Raw genomic sequence first — 6,268 nt, forward strand, 5'->3', positions numbered from 1 at the left:
TGTTTTATGTAACACTCATGGCTCAGTAAGATCTTTCAGGATTTGCACAGCGACTGAAATATGGTCTCAAAACTCTCAAAATTCTAAGTCTCGTGTGGTCACTGAAGCCAGGAATCTCAGCGTCATTTAGGAGCACATAGAGCACTAAATTAGCCTGTTAAAAAACACCCTGGGTCTTGAGACTTTGACATGAAAACAAAGTAAACTTTAGCTATCCATAGTGTGAATAGGAAATTGAGAAAAGAGCATGCCAAGTGACTCACATTGGGTGTATATGGTGACCACTGGTGCATTTTCTATCATTTCAACTACATGAGGAGATCCCTGATCTAAACTTTAGTTTGTTTCCTCCCTGATCATATTCACCATAGATGATAACCACAGCACATCAAAATGACCCCAACCATTCATCCTAGCTTAAGGGAGTAGGGCAATTTCTTCCGCTGAATTGGGGCCAAAGGAAAAAATAGTCTTAAAATCACTAGTTACAGCATTTGTTGCCTAGTCTCTGTATTATCTGTCCAGTCTATATATTACTCCGTCTCTGTGTTGTCTGTCCAGTGTATGTGCTGTCCAGTATCTGTTGATCCTTAGACAATGTTTTGCCTTCCCAGCAATTCCCCGATACCTGGAAGCATTTGTGTTTTCATTACCTTCCACAATCACTTGTTCTCTTCTACAATTCCTAAATCTTTCTTTTAGCTTTACAATTTCTCTAGAGCGTCATTTCTACCCCATTAAACACTTTATTTTTGATTTCTGAAACTTTAGCTACTACTTGCCTTATGATATTAGGCGTGTGATGCTCTTGAGGAACTAATACCAATGGTCTCTCTTACCCATTCATCTACTGGGGCTCCTCCAGGTTTCAATGGTCCGATTGCTCCCCTTACATTGAGTATTCACATTTTCAAATGTGGGACCTCTATCAATGACTGTCTGATTTCAGGGTCTGATATGGCTCTTTTAGCAGAGGACCCCAATTTCCCTAAGAAGTTAGTAAAGACTTCTGCAGGATCTTAATTTCTATGTTATCAACACTGTGTTGCCCTTGATTGCTTTTCGGATTGCTGATGGATGTCTGCCACCGTGACCACTAGACAAACCGGCTGCTGGTAGGGGATGGATGGAGGAGCTGGTTCTCAGCATTTGCTATTCACCTCCTCCTCCTTACTGGGACTTGGGCTTCTCAAAACTTACTTCATCTTGCTTTGGGATGCATTTCAGCTGGGCAGGACAAAGTGCAGGGTTCTTGGGAGGTCTGGGGAACAGAACTGGGCTATACTCGTCTCACCAGCTCTATCAGGGATTGGAAAAGTTCAGTGTGATTTGGACCTGTGAACGTGGATGTAGTCTGAAGTGTCATGATCAGCGCTGCCCAGCATTTCCCTTCTCAGTGTTTCAATGGCAGCCTAGGATCATTTCTCAAAAATGGTTTTGATTTTCTGAGCTATATAAACATGATGGATGGAAAGTCTTGCTTCAATTCCTGGAACTCCTTTATGATAAAGACTTGTGGGCTTCCTGGAGAGGCTCCAGAGACCTTTATCACTGCTGTGCTTTTTGGTTAGTAGGCAACTACGTGCTGGGTTTGTGACTACTTAGAATTCAGATTTTGCCTGCTGCGCGTAGACGATGTTAGGAGGAATTGGTTCTTCCAGCAGGGTGGATGGAGATTCAGTTTGCAGTGAGCACTCCCTTTATCTCAGGCAGCTTCGCAACAAAGCTAAATAGCAGTTTAGTGGAATAAAATCAGGTCCAGGGTCACCTAAGGAGGCTACACTTCTAAAGGGGTTCTGGCATATATGTGTGTTTTGCATGTGAATTCATGATATCCAGTGGCCTTGAAAATTAGTCAGTTATGGGGTTTGTGAAGGTAGGCGGAGATCACTCTGATCCTTTTCATTTTTGTTCCCTAATTGGTAAGCTTACTCCTGCTGGATGTTTCTCTCGAACTGATGTCAGCTGGCTTCAGGTCAATTTAGCAAACTGAGGACATAAGCAAAATTTTGGAAGCTACAAGGAAGGAAAGAAAATGCCTGTCTTTTGCCCTAATCCTGCTCTTTTTTGAGCACATCTAGGAGTAGATGAAACTGCATCTCTAAGGTGCAGGCCCTAACATCATTCCTCTAGTCATCCTTCCTCAGTGAGCCTTCCTCGGTTTTGAACCCTCCTTATGCCTTCCTCTCTTCCTTTTCCCTTCTCTGTAAAGGAGTTGCTATAACTCATCACTGTCCAATCAGTCATGTGGCTTCCTCATCAACTACATAAACTATTCCAATTTAAATTCTTTTGATCTTAAATACTTAGTACGATTTTTCTTATATTGGTAATCCTATTTAAGTCATTTTTTGAGGAGAATGTATTTGAAAACTTTTGTTGTGACGAATTTAAAATGACAAGTTTGAATTAGGGTTTGTGGAGTCAATAGCAGAGACACTGCTATGGTCCTTGTGAGGTGTTGAATATTATCCTCAATAGCACAATGAAACAGAAAAGTCTTATGTTTTTTAGGCAGAAGTACTTAATACAATAAAAGTATTAACTCTTTAGAAGCTTCCTTGTTATTTTAAATGAGTCTGTTGATCAAACGTGTGAGTTTGTACCAAGAAGAGTGAGTTGGCAGTTTTTAATTTATATACTTTTATTGAACACCATGGCTGGTAATGAATGTTGTTGCTGCAGTACCCATAAGCAAATGAAGACTTCCAAAGGTATTCAGAGCTGCAAACACGGTGAATATCAAGTACATCCAGAATTTAAAACTCTCAAAATTGTAGAAGTCTGATGTGGAGATTGAGCCCAGGGATATCAATGTAATTGAGGATATCTTAGAAATAACATGTAAGCATCTGGAGTCTTACTTTAGGCGCCTGGAAACTTTGGCATAAAACAAGTAAACTTGGCTGTTCCACTGAGCAGGAAGTGTAGAGATGGAGGAGTTATTGTGTGTCCATGGTATACGTTTAGTGCCATTGGTGTGTTGGCTACCATTACAACTGCATGAAATCCCAAATATATAGAAATTTGTATAGCAAAATAGCATAAAAGGTATTGGAATAATTTTGCTGGAAAAAATCGGGCAACCTTTTTATGATAAGGCCAAATTAGTATAAGGACTTTGGGGCCCAAGTTTTAATGGAGTATAATTACAGAAGTGATAACCTGATTTTCTCTTCTTTTCTTTTTCTTTTGAAAAAGGCAGTGGGACTTCATCACAAAAGGCTTTTGTGAAATTGATATAAATATAAGCCAAGTGTGGATCCCTATTTCCATGGTAAAACTAAGTCACAAACATATAAAACATGAGTAGGAGGCTTGAATAAAATATTTTTGGGAGGAGTTTCAGAAAGAATCTTTTCTAGTGTGGAATAGGTACTAGCTTGAGTTATAAAAGATCTGTTCACAGAGCATGGCAGGGAGGAAGATCAGCCTTGGGAAGGCTCTTGGTGGTAGGGCAAACGCAATGGGGTCTTGGCTTTAAATTACTAAAAATCCCTAAGGCAGGATGATTCTTCTGGATAATTTTCAATTGTGTCTTGCATGTCAACAATTCAGGTACCCTCTTTGGAGAAGATGATGTTGGGACACTGAAACAGCATGTCTTGTTGATCTGAAGGCAATGGGGACTCTAGGTGGACTGCTGACATGTGTCTGATCTCATCCAACAAATCCAGGCACATATCAGCCAGACCAGACCCTACAACTGATGTACCCATTGCTTTAGCAACCTCTTTCTCCACGGACAGTGTAAGATTTCCAGTGAAGTCACGCAACCATGCAAGTATGTACCATTTACCTCCCAAGCTTTGTGGGACAGAAGACATATAAAATACATGGCATTGGATGATTTGGTGAAACCTCATAGGGCAGGGCACCCACCCCACATAGGTAAGCAGTAAATAATTGGTTCTCCTCCACTGATTTTCCTTGTGAACTTTCCTGGGCTGCATTTTTCTAGGTCAGCCAATGTGACAGAGCAACCTATCAGGACTGAGGGTGACAAGATATAAAAAGTGTGACTGAAAGAGGAGCAAAACTCTAGGTTTTTGAAGACAGTCACATTGACATGCTAAATGGATAATTATATTTTGGGTCCAGGACATCAGTCTAACAAGGACCTTCCTGTGTCCTGTTGTAAGGAGGGAGTAGGAAAAGGTGAGACTGCACAATAAGGAGCAGTTGGAAAATAACTGTCTTATGGTGAGAAAGTAGAGACCCCAAGTTTCTCACCCATCCTGAAAGTGTGTGACCACCTCAGCCAACTCATCATTTCCTGCTCATTTCAGGCTTGTCAGCAAAGTAGGGTGCTCTAGTAAGCTGCTCCACAGGTGTCAGGAAAAGCCAACCACACTACACAAATGGTATGTTGAGACACCAGACTTTGTTCTCATTCTTATAAACATTAGCTATAAGTTAGTGCAGGATACATCAATGCAGAATCTCACCATTGTGGTGAAGATCATCTCTGTGGGTTGGGTCACGCTCGTATTTGTAATGTGCCCAGTGAATCACAGGAAAGGTATCTGTGTGTCTCCCACACAGTGGTTTAGTCCCCATGCAGTTCTATTCCAAGAACAGATGGGCTCCTTGCAAAACAGCATGGTGGAACTGAGCATTGGTCTGGTAGTTTCATAGACTTCCGGCAGAACACAACATCACTGTAAAACAGATCCCTTAATATGATCAAATTCAGTAAAGACATTTCTACTTTTGTTTAAAATTTTATTGGATTATTTTGTTTATTTACATTTAAATATATCCCCGTCTCAGTTTCTCTGTGAAAAACACCCATCCCACCCCTTCTCTCCTGCCTCCATGGCGTGCTCCCACCACCACCACTCACTCCTGCTCTAGCATTCCTCTGCAAAGAATCAAGCCTTCCCTGAGATCAAGGTCTCCCTCCCATTGATGCCAGACAAGGCCATACTCTACTACATATGTGGCTGGAGCCGCAGGTCTCATGTGTGCTGGTTTCCTGCAAGACTCTGTGGGAGTCTGGTTGGTTATTTCAGTGTTCTTCTATAGGTTTGTAAATCGCTTCAGCTCCTTTAGTCCTTCTCTAACTCCTTGTTACGGTCATGTTCAGTCCAATGGTTGGCTAAAGCATCCTCATCTGTGTCAACAAGGTGCTGTGAAACCTCTCAAGATTCCATATCAGACTTTGCCATCAAGCTCTTCTTAACGTGTAACAGTGTCTGGGTTTGCCTATGGAATGGATTTCCAGGTGGAGCAGTCTCTGGATAGCCTTTCGCTGATCTATGCTCACACATTTCTGTGACATTCCTTTAGACAGAGCAATTCTGGGTAAAATTACAAGAAGGTGGTGGTCCCATCCCTCAACTGGGAACCATACCTAACATCCAATTATGGTCTTTACAGGTTCTCTCTTCATGATGAGTAACACACGACTAATAAACATCCTCGTTGGGTCCTCAGAACCTTTTATTTTCTAACATCTGGGGACTTTCTGTTAGCTACCAGTTTCTCATCTATTATTTCCACCCCCTGCCAATTTCACAATACTGGCCATCTTCCCCCATCTCAACCTGATCCTGCCCTGTTTTCCTCTCCTCCTTTCTTCACAATCCCTTCCACACTCACTCCGTGATTCTTTATTCCCCATACTAAGTAGGACTGAGGCATCCACACTTTGTTCTTCTTCTTGACCTTCATATGGTCTGTAAGTTGTATCTGCAGGTATTCAGGCTTTTTCCCTAATATCCACTTACCAGTGAATACGCCATGTGTATTCTTTTGACTGTGTTACTTCTCAGGATGATATTTTTAGTTCCATCCCATTGCCTAGAATTTCATGAAGTTGTTGTTCTTAATGCAAATGGCTCCATTGTGAATGTACCACATTTTCTGCATCCATTCCACTATTGAAGAAATTTGAGTTCTTCCCACAGCTTCTATTTAATATAAATAGAGCTGCTATGGACATGATGGAACATATATCCCTGTTATGTGTTGGAGCATCTTTTGGGTATATGCTCCAGGAATGTATGCTGGATCCTCATGTAGTACTATATAATTTTCAAGGCTGCCAGACTGATTTCAATCATTGTATAACCACAATCCCACCAACAATGGAGAATTCTTTCTCCGCATATCCTCACTAGCATTGTTGTCACCTGAGTTTTTGAGCCGTGTTCAGCTGATGTGAGAGTAGAATCTCAGGTCAGCTGATTGCATTCTAGCCAGCTACGGATGTGCCTTTAGTCCACTTCTCATTGAGATTCTCAGTTAAAGAAATCTTTCTCTT

Source organism: Rattus rattus, chromosome 2 (assembly GCF_011064425.1).
Source record: "Rattus rattus isolate New Zealand chromosome 2, Rrattus_CSIRO_v1, whole genome shotgun sequence".
Lineage (NCBI taxonomy): Eukaryota > Metazoa > Chordata > Mammalia > Rodentia > Muridae > Rattus > Rattus rattus.